Source organism: Calidris pugnax, unplaced genomic scaffold, assembly GCF_001431845.1.
Source record: "Calidris pugnax isolate Ruff unplaced genomic scaffold, ASM143184v1 scaffold89, whole genome shotgun sequence".
NCBI lineage: Eukaryota > Metazoa > Chordata > Aves > Charadriiformes > Scolopacidae > Calidris > Calidris pugnax.
This window is the reverse complement of record NW_015090865.1, coordinates 1,242,492-1,268,269: the sequence shown is the minus strand read 5'-3', so window position 1 is coordinate 1,268,269 and position 25,778 is coordinate 1,242,492. Positions and strand designations below refer to the sequence as shown.

At 42.8% G+C, this 25,778-nt stretch overlaps 1 long non-coding RNA gene across 1 annotated transcript; it reads left to right on the top strand.

The window, feature by feature from the left end:
• Nucleotides 1-20,640: 20,640 nt before the first annotated feature.
• Nucleotides 20,641-23,229, top strand: LOC106889832. Its single transcript, XR_001412402.1, has 3 exons — nucleotides 20,641-20,774; nucleotides 22,362-22,430; nucleotides 22,977-23,229. It is a non-coding gene; the product is annotated as an uncharacterized LOC106889832 (long non-coding RNA).
• The last annotated feature ends 2,549 nt before the right edge of the window (nucleotides 23,230-25,778 follow it).

Below are 25,778 nucleotides of genomic sequence, written 5' to 3'. Positions count from 1 at the left end.
AGGGGAGGAGAAAAGATGGGACAGGACAAGACTACCCAGTTCAGGAAGGACAACAGCGCAGGTAGGTGGTCTCTTTGTTCCTTTCTAAGGAGAAATAGCATGACCTGAATTCCTTTGGGTTTAGTAATCCTGTTTTAACCTCTTGGCAATCTGTGTTTCTGGCTGTCCAAACGCAATCATCTGAAGAGCCTTTGCGCTGTGTTGAAGCTGTCTGTAGCCTTTCCCTTCCCAGCTGCTGTCCTTGAGCAGTGCACAGGAGTGGGCCGTTTCTCATCAGCAACGTTGTGCTGCAGCTGGGTGAGGCTGCAGTTGTCAAAGCAGCTGCAATCTCTCTCTCCCGGGCGGGTGATGTACCAGCAATCATTTAGTGATGTTGCATTTTAATTCTCCTTAATGGTCGTATTGCAGAAAAGATGAAAATATTGGCAGCTTGATGTTTCAAAACAGATTGAAATCTTGGGTACTTCCAGTGTCAACATAATCGTTTTCTCAGGAACAGGGGAATTAATTTAAATATATTTAAATTTTCTCCCAGCAGTTCTACTCTGTTATTCTCAAGGTGTTGCTGTTCTGTCAATCAGGTTCTTCTGATTTGTGGGTTCCTACAATGTATGATTTTCTTCTGCTGTCACTTTTTTTTATAGTCTATTTCAATATGTATGAAGTCGATGTCATTTGCAGGTGTGTTCTCTCTGGTTTTATTCTTGAGCCATCCAAACCTGTCACTTCTGCCTTTCACTCTGAGTCAGAGCTGTCAGAAAGTCTTATTCCTACTTGGTGGAAAATTCCTGGAAGTTAAAGAAATGAAAAAACACCCAAATTCCAGTGATTTTCCTGATTACTGAAAGATACAGAGAGATTCCTTGGGGGCATCTGTATGTGGAAGATAGGTCGAATGTTTCTAGCCGTCACACATTGCTGGCCGTTACATTGGGATTTCAGAGTTTGTTTCACCACAGAGTAACATTTTTCCTGTCCAAATTTTAATAAGAAAATATACTTTTAAGTTTCTTTAAGTCATAGGGCTGCAAACAAAACTCACACCACAAAGCGAAGCAACGGTTTGAAAGGGAAAGAGTGAGACAAGGTGATGTGCAAAATGAATGGTGAATGATGCTGATCTTACACAGAGGGATTGAGCTTCTGCCTCTGTTCAACTTGGCAGGGGATTCCCTGTGAAATACCAAACGCTGTGGGTTTTGACCTGAGGTGTTTGTGCAGCGAAGTGCTCAGACGTGTGGCTGCATCCACTCTTGCTCGAGGAAGGAAATGGCATTCAGCTCTTCCTCAAGTTATGCACAACCCAAACGGGGATGTTGTGTGAAGCTGCAGCTGAAGTGGAGGATCCAGACGTACGGAAGTTGGTTAAACAGAAAATTAGGCAGCATATTAGAGTCTACTGGGGTCTGTGACCTCAGAGAGGTCATGGCAGAGTATTTCCTTTACCAAGAAATGGTCAAGGAGATGATGTGGGCACTGTTTGCTTGAAGTGTTTTCTGAGCGGTGGAGGGGTGGAAAAGGCTAAAGAAAATACATCATGTGGCAATACGAGCGGTCAGTGTGTGAGAGCCACCACAGGCAGGATGCAGGGACAATCACAAAACCATGGATTAAAGGCAAAGAATAAATTTAATCTCTATACCTCGGGGACCAGGGAATCTGTGAAGCAGCACCCAGGCAGAGGCACACAAGCTGAGGACGCAGGCACTGCATAGTGAGGGAGTCCTTGATAGTGAGAGAGAGTCTGACCTTCTGTTCTCACCTGTGTGTCAGGGGTTCAGGCTGTTCCAGCTTGTGCCCGTTGCCCCTCGTCCTCTCACTGGGAACCACTGAAAAGAGTCTGGCTCCCTCCTCCTTCAACCCGCCCTTGAGATACTTGTCAGCATTAATAAGGTCTCCAGCCTGTTATCCAGCCTTAAAACAGGAATCCACGTGGGGAGTGTTGCTGCTCTCTGTCCCGTGAGCAGAAGCGTGTGGGTGTGTTGTGCTCGGTGTGTGCCCCCCGAGAGGCAGCGAGGACCGACAGTCGCCTTTCTGATCCTGTTTTTGTCCCCAGGCAGCCAGGAAGGAGATTGCGGTCACCCAGCCTGACCCTGCTTGTCTTTCCTCTTGTCAAGTTTCTGTTCCGCCTCGATGTCTGCTTATAGAGCCTGAAGAAAGAGACCAGTGGTGTTTGGATGAGCAAGCTTAAGGATAACTTTGTGAGTTTTCCTGACTTCTTACTGTTGCCCTTAACGTGGGCACATCAGTCCCACAGCAGTGTCTGCAGGAATGGAGTTAATGAGCTGGGATGGCTGGAGGGGTCTTTATGTGAGAAGCTGCCTCTGCTTCTCTGAACCACCTCAAAACTCCAGCTGTTCCTTGCAAGTCTCCAGATGCGGTGGCCGCCTGTGTGCTATGGTCCTGGGGTAGCCTTTGAGAGGAGTATAGGGGTTCTCGTTATTAAGATTTTTCTGTAGTTCTTAGCATTCCAGGTAATTTTCTTTATAGCACATCCCTGAGTCGGAGGGGATAGCGTCTCCTGGGGAGGAACAGGCACTGTTCACTTTCTGGGTTCATGAAGGACTTCTGCTGGGGAGTGGGGATCTGAGCCTGCATCTCCGGAGTGCAAAGCCTGTGCCTTGAAGCACCTTTCTTCTCCGTACACTTCCTCCTCCTGCATGCTCTCAAGCCCTCCCTCCCACTGCTCCAGTACTGTGGCTAGCGTTTTAAGGTTTTGTTCTTGAATATGATCCTCACTGGTCCCTTCCCCACCTCCATCTCTTCAAGTACAGTGACAGACACCCAGAACGGATGAAGTTATAAATTCAATTGCCATGATGCCCTGGCCCTCAAAAGGATGTTGAACTCCCTTTGCAAACGACAGCTCAGTCACTGCAGGAAGGGTCCCTCTGATCCCTGCCCGTGTCTTTGGGCTGTGCTCCAGCTGGAGGGGCCGGCTCTTCCCAGGGGAAGTTTATTGAGGGCCAATTAACTAACAGAAGTTGCTAGTAGTCCCAGTGACTGCATCAGGATCAAAAGCTGCTTGTTTACCTTCTATATCAGGAAACGTATACCTTTGTAGGAAAACTCCCAATGACTTCTGATAAATAACTTTATGGCTGTAGCATAAAAGAGCTTTTTTGTTCCAGTCGCAAGGTCTTTTCTTTTGCTTAAAATCAGATTTTCCTTGGCGTAATTCATTGAACTCCACAAAGTACAATTATTCACTAACGTCAAAATTAATGTTAATGTTAGTGTAATGCAATTTATGAACAATTTAAGAAAAAAAACATTCAGCATTTACATTTATGACAGAATTATAATTTTTTTTAAAAAAATGAGTATAGGAAAACTCCCAATGACTTCTGATAAATAACTTTATGGCTGTAGCATAAAAGAGCTTTTTTGTTCCAGTCGCAAGGTCTTTTCTTTTGCTTAAAATCAGATTTTCCTTGGCGTAATTCATTGAACTCCACAAAGTACAATTACTCACTAACATCAAAATTAATGTTAATGTTAGTGTAATGCAATTTATGAACAATTTAAAAAAAAAACAAACATTCAGCATTTACATTTATGACAGAATTATAATTTTTTTTAAAAAAATGAGTATCTAGCTCTGCTGCTCCTCACACAGATTATTGATCTGCACAACAATTCCACAAATCCTTCTGGAATAAGGCAAGTAGGAAAGTCCTGGTCCTGCCATGATTGCTTACCTGCTGTGGAGCAGACAGGGCTGCTCGGGGCGTAGGAGGGCATGGATCAGGTGTTGTGGGCTGGAGTCCTGCTCGCTTCCCAGCTGCTGTGCTTCTGGTGAAACTCTGAACCCTTTCCAAGAGCTGAGCCTGCAGAGGCTGTAAATCCCAGTGCTGCTTTTTGCAGCCCCCAGTTTTATTGGCAGGTTGGCTTTTCTGCCCCATCCTTGTTATCGTGATACTGATTTATGCTTTGCAGTCTCTCAACTTGCCTTTTCTCTGCTGCCCCTTCTCCATCTCTTTGGCCATTGAGGTAGCCCGGGGATGTGAGAGTTCCCCATGCCCCAAAATGTTGAATCTGCACAGACTATGGAGGTTGGAATATAATTATTGGAGAGAAATTGCAGTATGGTAAGGAGAGGTGAGAGGGAGAACGCCAGTAATTTTGGAAATTTGTGTTTCTCTTCTTGCTGCACCTCAGCCATGCCCAGTCGCTTTGGTATCCACTGTTAATTGCTAAAAAAAGCATCTGCTGAAATCAGTGGAGCTCAGTGTCAGATACTTTTTAGCCCTCTTCCGTCTAGTACTCTAGATGCTTTTCTAAGTATTGAGGTATTTAACTTTTAAAATGTCATGCTAAGCCTCCATTCCTTACCTTATGAAGAGACATAATTTATTTTTCTCATCTCAGTTCTGGGTATTTCAGGGTACCTGTCACCCTACCAGCTCTGTTTCCCCATAGGTGATGCTGCACAGAGTACAAATGCTTCATTAAATAAATCAGCCTCTGTCAGACTTTGTCTTCTCTGCCTTGCATCATCCATCATATTGTCTGGTTTAGGCTGTGTGTTCCCGGATGCACAGCAGGGTTTTGATGGAGATGGCACCTTCTAAATACTGCAGCAGATACAGCTGTGGCTGGTGCTGCTCGGTGGCTAGAAATGGTGGTTTTGGTAATGAGGTATCTATTGCTTTCAAAAGAGCAGTTGCACAGTGCAGCTGGCCGTGTTCCATACAGCATGTTCATTTGCTGGAATTGCCTTTCTCAGATCATTGCTTCCTCTGTGTTTCTGCCTCATGGAGGAATGTGGAGCTGGTAACTTCTGCCAGATGAACAGATCCTGTCCTGACTCTGATGCTCCTCTCGCCACCCCTTTGCTGCCCAGTTGATTTGGCTGCTGCCCAGAGGTTTCATACCAATGCAATAAAAACCAGTCACCTGATGGCAGGAGGAGGTATTAAGCCATACAAGCTGCTCTTTCCTTGCTCTGTGCAATGCAGGAAATTAAGAGGATGTAATTTCCACTAGTAAAACTCCACAGAAGGACATGCAACATGTGGATGGGGGTTCCAGAGAGGCTGGTGGGCACATTGCACGCTCCTGGTCAGTTTGTGAGCCAGACCAGTTGTTATGTAGCTGGAGCAAAGCACCGTGTACTAACCTCCTCCTTTCCAATCTAGTATGAGGAATGTCACCTCCAACACCCAGTGAAAGGCTTTTTCTTAGAGGGGCCGCATCACTCGATGTTCACTTGATGCCCTGGTGGCTTGGCAGCATTCCCAGTCCGTGTGCCTCATCTGAGCACTTCTCCAGGGCGGGTGGGAGTTTGAGGAGATGGCAGTCTCCATAGCTCTGTTTTTTTGGGTGGAGAAACTGCTGTGTTTTTCCTGTGGGATATGGCCCTCTCCTTCCTGTGAAGGAGAGAAAACTACAGCTTTGTGCTCAGCTGTTGTGGCACTACAACAAATGAAAAGCTGGGGTAACCTTTGCATTTCTCTACCCTGAGGAGCTGAGAGTGGAATCTCTGCTGTTGAAGGTGTCTTGGGAGAGCACTGCTGCAGAAGTAGCACCACTGATGCACCCCTACCTGCACCATAGGTTCTTTCCTGCTGAAGCCACCCACAGGAGAAGGACATTCATCTTCTGACACGTGGACACCAACAGAAGCTGGTCACCAAAGCCTGAACCAGCACGGTAATCCCAGAATGTGTTTTTCTGAGATTATCCCAGATAATGAGCGGTTTCCCAAGACAAAATGCATGTGGACCAAGAATGGAACCTGCCCAGGTGCCCGGGTGTCCTGCCTGCCACAGCCAGGGCTCTGGCTGCCCTTGGGGGCTGCTCTGGTAGAGGGTCTGGCAGCACAGACACGGGGCTGCTCAGCACGGGGTCCTGCTGGGAGGAAACCCTTCACCACATCTCAGTCACGGGGTAGCTGCAGCACCTTTGGATGAAACAAGCTCTCTGAAGGCCAACTGAGCCTCTCACAAAGGCTTTCTCATTGAATCCTCTCATTGCTGGATTTCTCATTGCCTGCGGTATGAAAGCAAGAGCAGGCAGCAAGGCTTCCTCGCGTCACAGCTCTTTGTTCCTCTTTTTTATTATCTCTCTGTGTGAAATTCCTGTTTACTCTCTTGTACTGCTCTTGGGCCATCTTTAAGGGTCTCTCTGTGTGTATTAGCATCTTTAAGTGGTGGTTTTTATTCACTGTCAACTCGGTAAGCACAAGATTGGTGTTCAAAGTGATTATATTGGTGCTTCTTTTATTTTTTCTTTTCTTGATCCCAAGGTGAGCTGATTCAGGGAACTAAACAAGCAAAGAAACTCCAGCAAAACCAGGCAAGTGAGTGGTTTTCTGCTGGGTCCCTTCCCTGAACCAGATGCCTGCAGAATCGGGTAGATACCAGCAGCTGTGCAGGAGAGTGGCTTTTGGGAGCACTGCTGCTGAAGTCCGCTTAATAAATAAGACCCCCTTAACTGCTGAAAAATCGTATTTTCAGCCTCTGGAGGGATCTTGCCATTTTTGCTGGCCATAAGCATTGCTATTTTTCTTAGCAATCATGTAACAGCTGCTGAAGGAGATCGGTGGTGATCCATGTGGTGTGTAATGGGTGACTGCTGCTCCAAGGCATCGGGGCAGATACATCTTGTGCCAGCACACAGTGATTCACGAGGGTAACAGCACAGTTTGCTCTCTGTGGTAGGTCATTGCGGTTTCTTGACTGAAGGGCAGTCTATATAAAGATTTGTTCTGCAGGCATCTTTTCACCACAGAGAAATTATGGTTAATCCATTATAACTCTGTCAACTAGAATAGTTTTCAATTCCCTTCTGTACAAGACTTTTCATATATGTCTGTGCCTTGGTAACTGCTTGCAGGATCTTTAAAAGTGTCTAGTTGGATGCCCAGAAATCAAGCCCAGAAGTGTCCTTTATGTTAGTGATTTAGTTTTTCTGAAGCCACTTCAATATTTATTTTTAATGAGTTGATTCTTTTGAACTCATTTTGCCAGCTCTCCACTCATGTTCCTTTCTTGTGGTGAAAAGATGATGTAAAATGACTTGCTGCAAAATCCTAGCCTCAGTAAACTTAATGTTCTTGGTTGAAAGAAGGTGAACAATAGAGCCTAGAGACCTTGCCTTCTTGATTTGCATTCAGAAACACTTAATTGATTGGCATGTAGGGGATTGTCCAGTGTGGGTGACGTCTAGACTCTAATTTTGTTCAACGATCAGTCTGGCTTTTCCTCTGGATTTCTAAAACAAAAAGAAAAAAGATTTATAAAACACATTGACGGTCTATTGTTAATAAATGCACAACTATATCATGGACCTGTAGCTATGATCTTGTACAAACAGAGGCAGATGAAAATGACTAGACAGACGTTTGTTTGATCAAAGGCAAGTCGAACACTGCAGTGAAAATCCAGCATGATTTCACCTGCTATTGAGCAGTGCCCAAGTGTATACCTGAAGTGACAGCTTAAATAAACATAGCGGGTAACCAAAAGCCATTAAGTTCTTAGTGATTCAGGAACGTGTTGGTCTGCTTTAGAGATTTTACAATGAGCAGTCATTAGTAATTTCCATGAACTGTCGTTGGAGCAAACATCATTCCAGTCCAGTGTTCCTGATTTTTGTAGTGCTGACTACAAATTCTTCCTTTCTGTTTTTGGCATTTATTTGGTGTTAACAAACTTCCTGGTCCCATGCCTCTTACTAAAGATGCTCTTAAAAAGAGTGACACAAATTACTGTTGGTTTCCCATTGGCTATGAATTCACTTTTCATTAGAAACTGCCACAAAAGCAGTGCTTGCTTTAATCAGCTCTGGTCTCATTGTTTGGAAAGGCTTGCAAGGTTGACTGGCTTTCTCAACCTGATCTGTGCTCACAGTAATGAGGCATCAGGCTAATGAGACCATTGCCATTACGATTACCAGCTTATTAAATCCTAATTAGAGACCCAATTCGGCTAGGTGCTGAGTGCTGGTTGCAATAGCTGAATATCTTCATGTGCCCATTTTTGATCCCTAGTTGAAAGCGGTACTTGAAGAGTATTGAAGTTCCCTGCTCATGTATAAGGTCTGTTTCAGTGCTAATAGGGTAATTGACCCTAATGATGTTGTCTGGTGTGTAATGGTCAGAGCTGCCTTTCCTTCCTCTGAGAAGCCCAGCGTCAATGTCATTGTTTAATGGGCTGTGATTCACATGACAGAAGGCTGTGTGAGGCTGAAGGACAACATTTCCTATATAATGTTCTGTGGCAGATTGTTTTCTGCACATTCATGCACTAGTGAAAGGAGTTTGCAACTTTATTGTTCATCAGTGCCAATTAAATGCAAACTCAATGTTAGCCAGACATGCTTCCTCCTGAATAAACAACTCAATTCTGTCCTCCGGAGGCTGGAAATTTTTAAATGTGCAGTGTCTCTTTTAGAATTTAATTTCCAAATGACCTTCCCTCTGTCTGCTTTCTGTTCTGCACGAGTTATTGAGCTGGGCAGGTAGTGTCGGTACAATAGCAGAGCACTTTCCAGAAGTGCATCAAGGATCATCTCCTATGTCTGCCATGGGCTTGTTGTTTTGCTGTTGTTGCTGTTGGAGGAAAGTTGTTTGAATTCTTCTTGGTCTTCACCTTGTGGAGATGAAATTTTAGGCTCACATTTTCTAACCTGTGGAGTTCTTCTATTTGTGGCAGGTATGGCTTTGCAGGACTTGAAGACTTTCAGCTCAGTCCGCCAGTGATGGCTGCTCCCAGGTACGGAGAGGTGATGCCTGGACTGTCCTCCCTTCTCACCCATCAACCCCCAAAATCTGAGCTGAGGGAGAGCCCTCAGGGTTAGATGCCCTGTAGGGAAGGGGCTGTATTTGTACACCAGTCCCTATGCATACCTATGTACATGACACAGATGTGAAGGAGATTCTTTCCATCACAGATTCAAACAAGCTGCCAGAACTTCTTGTTTTGGTGTGCAGATGTGACATTCTCTGTAAATGCTAGGTAAAATTAACATCGCAGCAGTCTTGTCATACCCCAGTCTCTCTCATACTTTTAAAAATGTATTTATTTTTTTTTTAATACTGTGCCATTTCTATTTACCTCCCAACAGTCCCTCCTGAAGTAATGTTCTGCTCTGGATATTGTATAGAGGCAATATCCATCCTTCCCAGTGATGCTCCATGAGTTTAGGATGCCAGATGTCTTGTACTGCAAACAGCCGCATAAAAGCAATCTTGTCGCATTTGAATTTAGGCTGGATTTCCTCATAGATGTCTTCTAAGATAGATACCCTTAACTTTTAGTGCTCTGTCTTCTTGCAGGATCATCTGCATCTCTACAACTGAGCTCAAATGGGGCTCCCACGAATCCATAGCTCCAAAATGCTGCCTTGATCACTTTTGAAAAGCTAGTGAAATGGAATGGGACTTATTTTTCAGGCTTAGTTGAAGTAATATTTCTTTTTTTTTTCGTGTTGCTATTGTGTTCATAGATGTCTTCTAAGATAGATACCCTTAACTTTTAGTGCTCTGTCTTCTTGCAGGATCATCTGCATCTCTACAACTGAGCTCAAATGGGGCTCCCACGAATCCATAGCTCCAAAATGCTGCCTTGATCACTTTTGAAAAGCTAGTGAAATGGAATGGGACTTATTTTTCAGGCTTAGTTGAAGTAATATTTCTTTTTTTTTTTCGCGTTGCTATTGTGTTACGGAAGAAAGCTAATTTCCTGAGTTTGGTCTTGATATCTCTCATAGGGCTCTCTGTAGCTCTGAAAAAGCGTCTCAAGTGCCCGAGGTGCCTGGAAACAATGCTGTTTTAGAGGGTTGTTAACATCCTATAGCAGAACATTCAAACACTTAGTGTTAATCACTGGTGCTTTACTTGCCACGTTAATTGGAAGAATAATGTCTCCTCTTTGTTGTGCACGTGGTGAATCCAATGCTAAATGTAGCAGAAAAATTGCATTTCTTCTTCTTTCCCTCTCTTGACTCCTCCCAGATTTAAAGATTCGTCACAACTTTTAGCAGTGCGCATCATTATTGGGATTTCCACTGTGTATGCCTGTAGAGGCTGAGGACTGTTCCTGCTGGTTGCTTACCAGCCTTTCCCTTTGCAGCTGGTCCTGGATCTGAAGTCAGATATTTCACTTAGCAACTTTGCTAATGAGGAATGAGATCAAGACTAAGTGAGCATTTTCCCTCCTGGGGACAACAAATCGACCAAGGCTCACTATAAGAAGCAGTAAAAAGGACTTGGTTCCATGCCATCTGGGCAGTTTCCATGCAGAACGTGTCTGGAGTCTTACCAGACCTGGAGGAAACTGCCTGGCTTCTAGTAAGAGACTATATTGCAAGGGTTCATTTGAACCTTCATGTTTTAGTTTTAAGCTAGTCCCTGAACTTGGCAGTAATGCAGAAGCCTATAAAGCACGTTAAAAAATCCCTATCTTAAAAGGCAATTCCAAAAGTTCATTTCTCATCTCTTCAATAATGGAAAAGGTCTCATCTATTTAGTTTCTTGTTCCCTTACAATGTGAAATTGGAGCACTTAGATGTTACCGTGGTAATTGAGCTTTAAAATATTTTGAAATAGATAGAGTCCTAAAATACTGGCACATAGGATGTCAAAGGAGAGGTTTTGAGCCATGAATATTCCTAAGAAAATCCAATTTATTTCCTGACTTGCTTTGAAAATAGGGATGTTTCTGGCATGACACTAGCCCTGCTTTCTGATTTTATTTTGAAAATTGAGCAAAGATCTGATTCTATTCAAGTGAAATGTCACTGGCCCAACAGTCGTGCTTTTTATAGGACAGCGATGCTTCTTTCCTTGCCCTTACATTCTTGGTTTCCTCCTATTTTGAATTAGCAAAGCTCTGATCTTACATCTGCTAGGCACTTGTGTGAAGACAGTGGGGGGAAAGCTGGACTTGATGTACTCGAGCTCAGTCCAAACAACCCTGGCTAAGATCTTGTTCTTGTGCCTGCTTTGGAGCATCTCTTTTTGCTCTTAAAATGGTCTTGGGTTTGAAGAGAGCTGCTCGATATGAGTGAGAATGGAGCAAGAAATGACAAATTCTGGGTTTGGCATGCCAGCCCCACACATCATAGAATCATCAGCCTGTCCTTGTTTTGTTCAGTGGGACTAACGGTGCCCCCGAGGAGACCTTGAGCTGTGAGACACCAGTTGATTAGAATATTTTCTAGGTTTACATACAGGTTATCTCAAGCAGGCAGGGTTTAGTAATTAGACCCAGCAGAAATGATCTGTTGGATTTTTGAGCCTTCAGCCTCAGACAGATGTATTTTTTTATGAATCCCAGAGAACAACTGAAGAGTCAGTGTTAGGCACTCTGCAAAGCACTGGGAGATGTGAGTCTGATATCAATCTCTTAATTACCGTGGTTTCATTTCCTGAAACCTTTATTCTCTGGTATAACTTTATTGAAAGATCTTGGTTGCAATTAACCTTTAAATGCTTAGACAGTTGTGAGGACTGCTGAATACCTTAATGCATTAAGAGATTAAAGATGCCTTTTGATGGTGGGAATTCAGCTTCTGGGCTGTCTGGGATGGGTCATTTCCATCGTCTCTCCCCTATTTAGATTTTGTGCTGTATGCAGCTCCTTTGTACTCAGTCATTTCCTCCAGGTCTCCACTGTCACACCTTTACCCATGTCCCCAGGCTTGTTGCTGCAGCCAAGGTAAAACGGTTTAAAGTCATGCTGCTGTCCAGGACAGGCTTCAAGAGAATCTCTGGGCTTTGTTTTTATTGTTTGCAAGTGTTTCTCTGCAAAGAGAAACTCACAGAGTCCCAGATAAGGCACTGACCCAGAGACTTCTGGGCATGCTGCATTCCTTTCTATTTACCTGGTGAACAGCACATGTGCCTTTGAAAGCACATGCACCTTTACCGTGGTCATATGTTCATAAAAGACTCCACTCATTGCTTAAAAGAAGACTATTTGCAGTCTGGCATGTTACACCATTCAGAGATACAAGTCACCAAAATAAATGCTCTTGAACTTTTCCAGTTTTCCAGCAATTTGACAGCAGCAACTATTTGTGTAACACATTTCTTCCTGGAGAGGATCATAGCATGGCTCTTTGAACCATTAATTGAAGACAGGAGTCCTTGGATATGTCTGTTGCTATGTGAATGGCATGCTCCGACTTTCACACCTCTTTGTGCAAGTACTGTGGGGGGAAAAAAAGAAAAAAAACAACAAAAAAACTTTCACTGTCTTCCACAGAAGCTACAAGGCTTAATTTATCACTGATAATTTAAGTGCTCTGAAGTGATTGACTCAGTGTCCATGAAAATGCATGGTTTTGCTGTCCGTGTTTGGTAAATAGGTAGCTCTGGTACCCAGGTCTTGAGCAGGCTCTTTGAATAGAGAAAAAATTTGCGTGTTGTTGGTGGAGATACCTCTGTCATGGCAAATCAGAAGGAGAAAAAGGTAAGGAGAGCTTGCAATGATTGATAACTACAGAAATTTTGATCAGATTGATTAAGGCATTTACTGATGGGATAATGGTCATTAGTACATACTTTTTTTTTTTTTTAAATATGAATTGCTAAAAAGCAGATAATTTTGCTGGCATGAACAAGAGTCTATCATACAATGCTTATTTCTTTGCAGCTGTCTTTTTTTTGTTTTCCTTACTAATCATGAAACAAACTAGTTGAGAAAACAGACTGGCAAAGCTGGGTGATGGAGCAGGGGACCAGTGCGTGGGAGCAGGGAGGGGATGTGGTACCTGTTCACCCAGCTGGTGAGACCACCACTGGGGAGAGTGTAGCCATCTGTATATTTAAAATAAAGTAGAAAAAATAGAAAACCTGTAGAAAAAGATCAGAGACAAGAAAAGAATCTGGCAGCAGGAGAGTCAAGCGGACAAGCCTGTTTAGCTAATGGAAATACTGTGAGGGCACTTGATTAGAGCATATTAATGCTTTCATGGAGATGATTCTTGGTGTTAAAAGGGTTCTTTTCTGTAGCAACAGAAGTAATAGTGAGAGGGACTGATTGAAGCTGGACAAATTAGTAGCAATTTCCTTTAAGGACATCAATTGCTGGAAAAAGCTGCTGGGAGGGTAGCAGATATCCAGATGTCCCCATGTCTCGACCAGCTCATAGTGAAGAATTTAATCTTTTGCCAAATATATTCTGTTCTTCAGTCAGATGTGATTTTTCTGTTCCCAATGCAGCAGGCTGGAGCTACGTGTGAGGGTGTTTCAGCAGAGATTGGGTGGTCATCATCCCTGCCTGGCAGTGAGTGCTGCATGAACCCTGTGTATGGTCCAGCTCTGGGGAACAGCTTTGTTCTGCAGCAAACTCAGCCCTCGGGCTTTAAAACATCTCCTTAGAAAATCATTCTCCCATCCCAATGGGCCCAAGCCAGGTAAGGCAGAGATGACTTGTGGTGGAGCTTGGTCCTGCCCACAAATCCTACTGAAGAAAAACATTTCCAAGAGGAATCGTAGATCCTTTAGTGAAAAATTCATGTGCTAGCCCTTCAGCATGCTTTAAATCATATGACAAAATACAAGCTTCTATGTAGGTCCATGCATTGACATATATAGTGAAATTTCAATTAGTAATCATGCAACTGTGATTAATGAGCTGTGTCACATGGGTAAGGCATCTAAAGCTGCTATTGAATCAGGTTGTAGATCCTTTAAGGTGAACTTCCTGTTACTGATGTTGATGCTGATAATTTTTTTTTTTTTTTAAGGTAGCTGAGCCAAGTGTGAGATGAGCCTGTTGCCACTGGCTGCCTCTGCTGGGCATGTGGACGTGTGCTGAGGGGGAGGACGAGTTGCACTGGCATTTGCATTGGCAGTGCCCAGTTTGGATGTGTACAAAACCCGGATGGGGGCACTGATTCAGTCTCGCTCTGGTACAACGGACTTCAAATTAAATATCTTAAGAAATGAAGTCAGTTTGTCCCCTGTGATGGGGCATGGGAGCCGATGCAGAAGCCACCGTGCTGAAAATGAGGTAGATATGAAGAGTTCTGTGCACTGGGCAAGGATCTGTCTCCTCCTTTGAGGAGTCTCTCCAAGGTATGGGACTTGGAGACAAGTTGTCATGTCTGACCTCCCTTCATTAAGTAGGAAGCCCTCTACAGTCTGTAAAATCTGCACAACTTTCCTCAGATGAAGAAGAACCAGGGCTACTGCCCACTCCCTGGGTGCAACAGTGACGAGATGGTCATCAGCTCTGCTGGTGCTCAGCAGCTGGGGGTCATGGTGGAAGTCAGGGTGGGTGGATGTGCAGATTCAGTGGCTTCAACAAGGGATGCGAATGGTGGCAGCGAGTCTGTAATCAGTGCGCCCCTTGACTTTGGAGAGGTGGTTTCATTCAACCTCATTTCAGAAGGGATCCCTCAAGGGAGGGGATGACTCTCAAGGTGACAAAAAAGGAAATGGTGGACTGTGGGTGAGGAGGGGAAGGAAAGACACCAAAGTTGGTAGCTTTTGGTTCCTTTAAAGGCATCTAGTATAAACTGCGAGAGAAGACAGATGGGCAATGACTCTGCATCTGCCTGTTTCTCTCCCTCCCATCACCTAGGTCTGGCAGAGCGCCCGGACCCTTCCGGGGAGCTCTTGAGCAACTGCAAAAAGCACGCACAAGGTGTGCTGTTTGCCAGCCTTGGGAATGCAACCAAGTCTAAGCAAAGGCCCAAGTTAGCCCCTACGTTTCACGAGCTTGTGCTTTTTATTTGGGAAGCTCATCTACTCAGTTGCCCTTAACGTGAAAACATCAGTTTAAGCCAAATGGATGTCACGCCTCAGAAATCAAAGAGCAGCCCAATATCAGTATCAAGGCAAGGCAAGAGGTATTGGAGGGTCCCCCAAAGTGTCAAATCCAAGTAGTGGATTTCAATGCATTTCAAGTGCATTTGCAAGCAAGGAGTCATGAGATCCTGAGCTGCTCCCTTATTCTGACCTGATGGGCCAAGTTCACAAAGTCTGGGGAAAATATTTCACTTAAAAGTTAAATATTGCACACAAATGGATGCCGGGATATGCAGGCATTGAAAAAAAAACCTAGCCTCATTTTAAAACAAACAAACGAAAAAAACCCACAGCTTTGGCAGCAAGGAATAGTTCAGAGTCTGAAAGCAAGACAAACCCGGCATTTCTATAAATCCCACAAGGAGAAGAAGTTGTGCAAGTTTACTCTTTTGCTTTGCATCTCATTTTAGTTTCTCGTTCCTTCTGCATTTTCTATGAAGTGTTCCATTTGCTTGGCTGCCCTGGGTGCTCTCTTCTCTTGTTTGCACACACAATCAGGGGAATCTTGTATGCAAAGAGCTGTTTTCCCTGATTTGACCCCGCAGCCATGATAAGTCTATGTAAATGAGGTGGTGCAATGGTACATAAATAATCACCAAGACTTTCCCTGTAATGTGCAGGTGGATGATCTGACTCTGCCCCAGCACAGTGCTTGTTGATGGGTGTTGTCCCTGTGCCCCTACTGGGAGAATCTGATGGTGGCACTGAACTGTGGAGAGCACAAGGAGGAACAGTTCCTCCTTGGGGCCATGGGGTGTGGGTGGGATGTGGGTGAATGGCACTCCCCACCCCTGCAGGGGCTCTTGCACAATCCCTCCCTATCAGAGTGCTCAGAGGAACCATTCCTGCACCATAAGCATCCTCTCTTGCAGGAGGAGTAACCCACTAGCTCAGAGGGAAGCTCCAAGGAATGAAGTTGTGCTACCTCTTCCTCTTGCATCTTTCTATCTGTTCAAAAGAGGCACCTCATTGTCTTCTTGACTTGTGTGGGTGGCAGCATGGCATCGCATTGCTGGGCTTGGCTATAACACCACCAGCCCATGTCCTTCTGGTCTGGTTTGGGCTTTTGCTCCCTGTCTGTGGGCTGGCTTTTGCAGTGAAGAGTGCAAGACCTTTTCCTCTTGGCAGTGGGTACAGAGGACAAACCCAATGTGGCCTGTGCTGCAGACTGAAGTTAGTTCCCAAAAAAGGGATGAACAACACATGAGGGGGAGGTTTTTGTGGAATCGGAAAGAAACACCTTTGTGGTGACCACAGCTTCTCCTGCGTAGGGTGGATCTTGTGCACATAGTCCTTGCTTTAGCGTTGGCCAGCTTCATCTGTTCAAAGGATGAAACTGGAAGAATAACATGAGGATGATAAATGACCCACAGATTTTGCATGTTGGTTGTGACAGACTTCTTTTTGGGAGGTAGATAGGGTTTGTGATTTGGAAATAGCCAGGCATGGGAACGTTAGCAGGGAATGCTGATGAATAATGTTGCTTTCCAGATATTGTTTTGCTTCTAATCCTGCACGGCTTTTGGATGGCACTGATGATGAGGGATCTTGTCTGAACTGGAGTTTACAAGGAATCTTGCTTCTTGGAACAGGCTGAAAATCCCCAAGCCCCAAACTTACGCAAATTCAGTGCAAGGTTCTGCTTTAATTTTTATATTAAGTCATCACAATTTGTAAATGACCTTCTCTGACCTTGGGTTCTCACAAGGACAAAACACATTTTCACCAGGCATGTGGATATGGAGTCAATTTTCACAGCAGCAGAAGACTCGCCAGGGCTTGCCTAGCTGCTGGAAGCTCGCTTCATCGGGAAGCAGGAGAAGAGAGTGTTTCTGATCGTCAGGCCTGAAGTCAGGCACAAACCGGTCCTTAGGATGCTCTACAGCTGTATTTAGTTTGAGATCTGCTCTCTATCTTATTCTTGGCTGATGAGACGATTGAGGATGACAAGTTTCCTCAAGGGACCTCAGCTCTGGTTCTATCCAGTCTGGACTAAGAAGATAATAAATTTAAGTACTAATCCATTTAGGCTGAAAATACGATTCCAGAAGATGTTCGCGAAGTGCAGTCCCATTCCGTGAGAGCAGGTGCAGTGCATATTTCCCATATGTATTTGTAAAATAATTCTAAATATATTAATTTATTTTTATGAGCACTTGTCATTACATAAAGTAGCGACAGCCAACAGTGCACCCCTGCTAGAATGTCTCTGTGGCAACCCTACCAAGAAGTAAGCAGCCTAATGCTTTTATAGTCTGATTAATGGCTGCAGGAGACTCCACTGGCTTCTTTTGAGCTTCGAGGAGCACCGGTGGAGAAAACCCTTCTGACTGAGAGCTGGGGGAAGGATAGAGCCCTGGGTCTCTTGGCTCTTCTCCCTGCCTTCAGTTCCCTCACCTCTGCTGCAGGCAATGCCCCAGGAGATGTTTGGTCAAACCCAGGATACCATTTTTGAATGAGAAAAGTGTTGCATTTTGGTAGAGGTTTATAGCCACCACTCTCATCTGTTCCATTGAATTTGGATGATATTCAAGCAATGCTTTTAGGTAATTGGTGAGGAAACTCTTTGAAAGTGGTTTTAACTAGACCTGGGTGAATGGTTTTCAACAGAGGGACCCCCAGAAAATGGATGTCTGCTGTGAACTTAGACCAAGGTTAGTGAATTGTTTCAGTTGAGTGAAAAAGCACAATTACTTTCTTATTTGGAATCACTGACTTTCTTTCTATGGGAAACATTGACTTTTTATTCAACATCTTCCCTTATTTAAAATTTGTTCCAACAGCAAATGTTAATAAATGGATTTAAATGACCTTTCAAGTCAATTTTGTAGGCTGACTCCAAGCAGAGTGTTCTTGTTTGCTTGTCTCAGTGACAACGTGAAAAGAAAAACTTCTAGTTTGATTTATTTGGGGATAAACCATTTTCTAAAGTTAATCAAAATCCCCTGAAAATTCATTATTTATCAAGTTTTAGTCACTAATTTGGAAACAACATTACTTTACTTTGGCTAAAGCAAATTTATTGGAAGGGCAATTTAAAAATAGAAGCATTTATTTTACAATTAACCTTAGGTAATTTTTACATTTCAAATTAATATATAGTGATACTTTGATAATGATATGCAGTTTTCTTTAAGGTTACCTTAATACCTATGTTGAAATTGGATCTATGTATTTTTTTTAGACTTTAATGCTAATTGATGAATTTGCCAACATCTTTCAATGACCTTTTATGACTTGAAGCCTTCCAGAACTGACTTAATTAAAGATGAGATGGAATCAAAGTGAATTTTTAAAAAGTCTAGTTTATTATTCCCTATTAAAATTCTCCGGAATTACTCAGCTGTCAGAGATGGAATGGAATTTATCATTAAGTTATTCACTTAGATAATTAAATGAACCTGCAGCTTTAGTTGAAATGAAAGTGAAAAAAGGCAGCGGGGTGCTACATGTGACAAGTCTGCTTCCTGGCAGACTTCTTGGGATTATTTAATTGTCCACCCGTAGTTTGAGGAGGGTCCATTCAGTTTCTGCTTTTGATATTTTAAATCTATAATAGAGTCTGCAAATATGAGAACTCCCAGCAGTGCTCAGCTCGGCTCTTCTCTTTGTGTTGAGCCTGAAGGGGATTACAAATAGGGATTACAAGATCTAGCCCCTAATGCATCAGTTATTCCAAATGCACCCTAAAACACTCTTTCCTGCCCTCACTCTGGCATTGGAAGCTAATTGCAGATAAATAAAAGAACGTCTGGAAAGAACAACACTGTGTGACACAGAGTCTTACACAGGGATGCTGCCTTGCTGGGCACTAAGGACATTTTTAACAAGATCACTTATTTGGTTTCTGTTGCTGTGGCTCATGGTAATTGTGCTGGAGGAGGCATTTCCAAGAGTGGGTATGATCAGCATTTGGCCGTTACAAGAGCTAAATTGGTTGAAGGAAGTCATATGGTATTCATAATTATCTTCACAACACCTGCTGGATTCATTTTAAAATAAATATCCTGGGATGTGGGGAAAGCCTAAGTATAGAAACTCCTGACTAATGGGAGAAAGAGAAGCTTGTAATGCTAAGCATGGTCCTAGGGATGTTTCTGTCCATTAGTGATTTAGCAAATTCTATAAGAAGAGGATGGAGATAGTAAAAAAAAAAAAAAAAAAAAAAGGTGGATGTTGGAGGGACCAACCATTATGGTGAAAGCATTTTTTTGAAACTTCAAACCTACAGCACTCTGTGCTTCCAAATCCTGCTTGACTTGGCCCATGTGGAGACCAAGGGAAAACATCATCCAGGAGGGACCAAAGATGACAAGGAGACTGAAGCAGACCACAGGCTGCAGATGAAAAACCCCATGCAGGTTTTGTCTGTGTTAAATCAGTGCCGTGCTTTGAGAGAAGCTAGATTCAAACAATTTTTAAGAGGAGGCATAAGGCCATGCTCACCCCCACAGCAGATGTTTGAACCTGCAGGTAAATCTCAGCTTGCTCTCTGTTTCCCCCCTTTTTTCTGCAGGAAGAAAGTTGCTTCATGCTGGCCTGTTCTGAGGTCTGACTGCTTCTCTCTGTGCCTTGGCTCAGCTCTGCTGGCTGATGCCTCCTGGCAGAGGGCAGGGCAGCCCTCTCCTTGTTATCCACCCTTATCCGCCCTTCTGGATCAAGCAAGATTGATACAACATCAGAAAGTAAAGTGTACTTCAACCTCCTGTTCTTTCTTCTCTGAATAGAGAGAAAACTGTTATTCAAGGTATTGAAGGTGAACTAATTTTTCATTGTCACATGTCAAATTTTGTTGATATTCTTTAGAGAGTGGAAAATCCCTGTAGGACAACAGTGTATTCCTAACGAAGAAGTTAGCTTTATGGGTCTCATCATATTCTTCCTTGAAGATGTGAGAAGAAAAATGTAAAGATTGAAACACATCACTCTAGTGGTGACTTCCACACGTATGCTCCTTGACTATGAACAAGCCTGGGTAATTGCTTCCTTGGCTCTTGGACACGAGGACTGATGCGTGCTCATATATACATCATGCATCCTCATGAATGTGTCATGAAGCCCTCTGGCAGCCACATCTTGCGGCTTGCTCAGTGGAGGAAGGTACCTTTGTATTTCTGATCATGATGGAGTGGTGGTTATGGTTGAAAGAGTAAAATGAGTCTTTAATCTCATAAGCATACTTTGGTTTGCATTTCATTTAGGTTTAATTTTTATTACAAGAAAATGAGTGTTTACTAAAAAACCCCATGTGCTTCAGAAACTGATCTATCCGCTTTAAACCCTCCAGGGAAGTTGATCAAAGGCAGGCAGGAGAGCTGCATGCCTATGGGTGGTGGTCTTCCTCAGAGCTCCTTTATTGCCTATACATAGTGTAAATGATTATTGATGCTAACTTAATTAATTTTTCATTATTATTATGAATTTTTTTCTCTTAAATGTTTTATTTAACGGTCTTACCGTAGACCAAGGAAACTAAGACATTTATGGGGAGAGGTTTGTCGTGGTGTAACATCTGAAATCAGTGTAGGAATAGAAGACTTTTAATAAATAACAGCAAAGGAAATTAATTAATAAAGAGCATGAGTGTTTATGAAGAGTTAATGGAAAACAGCTCAAGGGAAAAGGGAATGATGCTGATGGATCTTTTCTTATAGCTTGCACTAGGAAAGAGAAATGCAGATCTGTATCTAGACACCAGATGCCACAGGCTGTAGAGGCTAAAGAAAGATGTTTTTCTGGTTACAGCCTTTGCGTTAATTTTTAACTCTTCTTCTTGGGAAAGGCAGTTGAATCAGTGAACCTGTTTGCATCTGTTCCTCTGTCCCCACCCTGCCCCCTGGCTCTCATCCCAATGGGGAAGCATTTTGCAACGTGAACCGGAGAGGTCCAGCTCTGCCCTCTTCCTCTTGTGTGCAACGAGACCGGTGGTTCCTGGAGAGGTTGGGTCCACATCCAGGCTGAACGACTCTCTGAAGTCTTTGGGCCATGACTATTACCTTGGCTCCAGGTAACGTTACCTGCTGTTAGATGAAAGATACCTGCATTTGTGTATCATTATTTGGCTTTGATAAATTTGGTGAACTCATTTGGTACAAACTCTCTGGGGACACAGGATTTTAAAAAAACACCAAAACTCTGATTTATTCATTTTTTCCCTCCTACTTCTAAATTTGAGTTGTTAGTGAAGTGATTTTTAATAACAAGTACTTCTAAATTACAACAGGTCACTCATTTGAGTTAATTTCAGCCTCACTTAAAGAGTTTACAGATATTAGGGGATTTTTTGACAATCTAGGGTTAAGCAAACTAAAACTCAGATAATTATCACATGGCTTGAAATGTGGTTTGCGAGTGCCAGGCACATCTCTAAGTGCCCTTGAAAAATGGAAAGCATCGTATTTAGTTACGTAGCCACATAATTCCACAGCCAGCTCTCTGCTCTTTAGCATTCAGAAACTAGCAGTTACTGTGTGTTCCTAGGTGAAAATGTGTCCTGGTGGCTGTAAAGAAATATGATTCATTCCTGTGAGGAAAATGGTAGTAATATAACATAATATAGTGGCTCCCTTTGGTTTTAACACAAAAGATTAGTCAAATTACAGATGACGTTCATGTACAAAATGTACATAACAAAATGTAATGCAAATAGAAGAATGGTTTATTGCCTAGTCGAGGGAAAATATGTGTCTTCATCAGCTTCCCTTTTTCTTCTCAAAATAGCATGTCCTGGTATATAATCTGCTGTGGCATGCATGTGCCCCCCAGTAACCTCACACTGATGAGCAGAAGACAGACTTAGGCACATTTTCAAATTGCTACAATATTATAGGACACCTCAAGTAGAATTGTAGAATAGTTTGCGTTGGAAGGGACCTTTAAATGTCATTTAGTCCACTCCCCCCGCAATGACCAGTCAGAATAAAGCGTTATGGGAGCAGTGAAATCACAGGTTTTTCACTTGTGTTATTCTAAGTGCCGAATTTCTAAGGAGAACCCCATGTCTTCAGATTCACCCTCAGCATATGTCTCTCAGGCTGATTTAATCATGGTGACCTTGAGAAAGTGTGAAATTCCACTGATCTCTAGTGATGGCAAGCAAAGATGTGCCAGGCTGTGCTTAACCCTGTTCCCATCCAGGTGCAGTGTTGATGGCTGAGGACGATATTGTCCCCAGCTGCTTAGTGTGCACCCCCACTGGGGCAGCTGCCTCATCACCTCTGGTGGAGTACCTCTTCTGTGTTGGCTAACAAGCTCTGAAGAGAAGACCCACTAAGCCAGCTGAGCTCCTTAGTGGCCCTGGGACTGGTTGTATAACCAGCTCAGGGGCACCTGCTGGAGCACAGAGAAGAATCTAGGGGCTGGAGGTAAAGAGTGGGTGTCACCAGTGTGCTGTGGCTTGGTCAGACCCAAATTCAAGAAGCTATATGGGGATAGGGTGCTAAAAATAGTGCAGTGATCCCACTGAGTGCTGCACCATTGCTTCTTCCCCCTCAATAGTGAAGAAGAGCCCAGAATTTATTTTTAAACAGTGATGCAGAATTTTAATATTTTGAATATTTAAATATTTTAATAACTCTAAACAACTTTTCTACAGAGATGAGGATTGCCTTTCCTCTTCACATCAGGTTTCATGAAGGAACCGGTCTCCGTCACAGCATCAACAGTACGTGCACGTCCTTATTTTCAAAGTAGCAAAAATATTATAAGGTGTTATTTGTCCTTTGTTTTCTGCAGACAGAGAAATTTATTGCAAAACTATTATGATTTTCACGCCTCTTAGCATGAGTTGTTGATCTCTGCTGTTATCATCTGAGAAGCTCTCTGAGTGTTGATTACTTCCCTTGAGAGTGTTCTTGGCCCACCGATGCACGGCAACGCGAGTGCGTTATGCCTATGACCTATAAGGTACGCATGAGCACCCAGAAGACAATTAGACTGCTCAGTCTGATAAAAAGAAGGCATCTGAAAAGACTCCAGTTCTCTCTGCATGCAGTAAAAAAAGACAAAGATTACTACTTATAGCAAGTGAGGAGTGCAGCGGGTTGGCTGCTTAGTATTTATTCAAATAAAGATCCCTGCCCTTTGAAGGCAGAAATGGCAATCTTAGCTGCTAGTAATTGGTGAGGAAGGTGATGTATTTAACAGCTGATAAGGTTTATCCTCCCTTTACGTGTGTGCCAGAGTGACTTTTACTTTTCTTTTTAAATAGGTGCAAACTGAGTTTTGTGAATATTAAGGGATTCTCCAGGTCTTGCCAACAGCAGCTGTAGAAGACTGTGATCCAGCTAGCAGAGATGAGTGTAGTAGTGGTGTGATGTCCAGCACTCAGCGACCTACAGATTTGGACCTACTGGAAACATGCAGTCATATGGACTCAAAGAATATACTCTGCACAATCAGGTTGCTTAATGGAACAGGCTGGAAAGTGGATTTTCTCTTTAATGGGTATCTCATGCATTTGATAAAATGGGACAGTTTCTGGCAGAATGAAATTCTGAAAATAAATTTCAAACTAATGGAAACAGCTAAATTACTGCTTCAACACATTGCATGCATTTGATAAAATGGGACAGTTTCTGGCAGAATGAAATTCTGAAAATAAATTTCAAACTAATGGAAACAGCTAAATTACTGCTTCAACACATTGTCAGGGTCCCAATAATTTTTTTTTTTTTTCGTTATTAGGATCACTGAAGAACAGCTTTGAGCTAGATGTTCAAACATGAGTCCAGTGTGCTTATCATCATGATTTAGAACTGGATTGTGTCAAGTATAATCTGAATAACTAGAATCTGATGTCTATTTTGAGACACCTATTTTAATTCTCCTTTGGTGACATTATACAGGCACTCAAGGAGGGTATAATGAAGCAACTTACATATTTTAACTCCGAGGGTAGCAAAGTTTTAGGATAAGTTTAATTTCAGTCTTTCCATTTTACTGGTGTTGAAGGAACACTGACAGCTAAAGTGTTTTTAGGGAGAAACTGCAGGAAGATTAGTTTTTCAGAGCCCTGCAGTGAGGATTATGGTTGTTATGGTTACTAAATTAGCCATATTGCTACCACATCTGAATTCATTTAGAGTCTCATCCCCACTGGAGGATGTGGAGTTCCATCCTACAAGGTGCACTTTGGCAAACTGGTCTACCCATTTGCCATCATTTAGGAAAAAAAAGGGTCACAATTGTTTCAGAGTCCCTCACTGTGCCTGTGAGCTCCAAGGATGTTACAGTTATGATAGTTGATTGAAATGATTCAGAAGTGATACATCTCAGAACAGAGCACTGTTTCTTAATAAATCCAAGAGCGGAATATGAAGGGTAAAAGTACAAACTACAAATGCCACATAAACACTCCCTTAGGAGAATAATTTCTTGTTATTTTTTTGAAGTTCAGTGCACTTCTGACCTGAACTCTTATTAGCACAGGTAAACAGGAGGCTTAGATACAAACCTATTTGAGCAAGAAAGATCCCCAGAGAAACAGGCTTTTAGTAAAAGGCTCCATTTCAGTTTCAGCTGTGATTGAAAGAAGCTGGCTGCACAAGAATGGCCTGTGGAAAAGCCACGTGGAGAACAGGAGACCTTGAACTGTAATGTAAGTCTCCAAATGCTTGAAAACAATGAGGAATTTAGGCAGAGAAAAGCAAACAGGACTTCTACTGCTGTCTATTTTGTCTCATTTACCCAATTTAATAAAATCATCCTCCTCCTCCTCTCTAGGACTGATCTGTCAGAAGGATCAATGTCCTTTGATCTCTTGAAAACAAGCCTTGTTAATACAGCCCTGATATGCAAGGCTGGATTGGATTCCTCTGCCTTTCTGGTTGTACCCACACCCCTGTACTCAAGCTTATGATTTCTACCAATGGCTTTATGACATTAGCTGAGGGACAACTGGGGCTGTAACGTTTTAAGAGATGTAACAAGTGGCCTGAGGGATTAACTGCTCATGTCAAAATAATCTGTTGCACATCAGGTAGCAATCAAACCTTGTCATTTGGTAATTTCCTTTATCTTTCAGAGGATTGTGAGTCTCTTCCAGGGTGACACAAGTGTTTGTTATAAAGCTGACTGCAAAAAAGTGAGAGTTGTGAGAGGCCCAGGTCAAAGGCTTCCTCCTTATGTGCATGCTGGAGATATTCACTCACAAGCAGAAAGCTGGGATGATGTGATGTTACTCTGCAGGTTGATCAGATCCATAGTGGGAGGGAATCTGAGAAACAGCAGTGTTCAGTGAGACCAACCAGCAAAGTGAACTCAGCAACCAGGAGTCCATGTTCAGAAACACAACTCAACTGTGACTGACGGTAAGGAGTCAACGCTTCAGCTCTTAGTTTAAGAAACATCGTCTTCAGAAGCATAGGTGCTCTCTGGCCTTGAAATCATTGGAAAACAACAGTTTATACCTGGAGAGGTACAGCCCCTGCTGACAGTAGGCTCTTTGCTGACAGTAGGCTCTTTGCTGCTGCAGAAGTCATTGAGGTATTGACTGATAAATTGGTTTTGTAATTTCCTATGGGCAGTAGAATTAGGAAGATAGAGAATGAATAAATTAGAGAAATGGGTCACTGAAGATGGCAGAGACTTTGGTTTTTTTGGCTTCTTATGCTTTTTTTCATTGCTTGCCCTTCTAATAAGGTGATGGCTTCATTGCCAAATAGAAACTAAAGGGTGAATCTTGCAAGGAATTATGCATCCCTCTGGACCATAGTAAAGCATGTGGGTGTTCTGCATATTGCAAATCAGGCTCTGGAATGTACCAAACAAACTTATAGTCTCATAAAGCCTATTTGTGTTCCAAGAGGGGTATAAAGTACAGAAATGATGTTGCAGATAGTAACCAAATGATCTGGTTATATCACTCTATTATAAATAATGTTCAATGTCATTGGGACGTTGTTGTTATAGGATCACTAATTCATTACAGCTGTTTATCTGTGATTATTACTGTGTATAAACCACTAAAGATAGATGTGTTTCAAAGATTTGTAATCTTTCTGCAATGTAA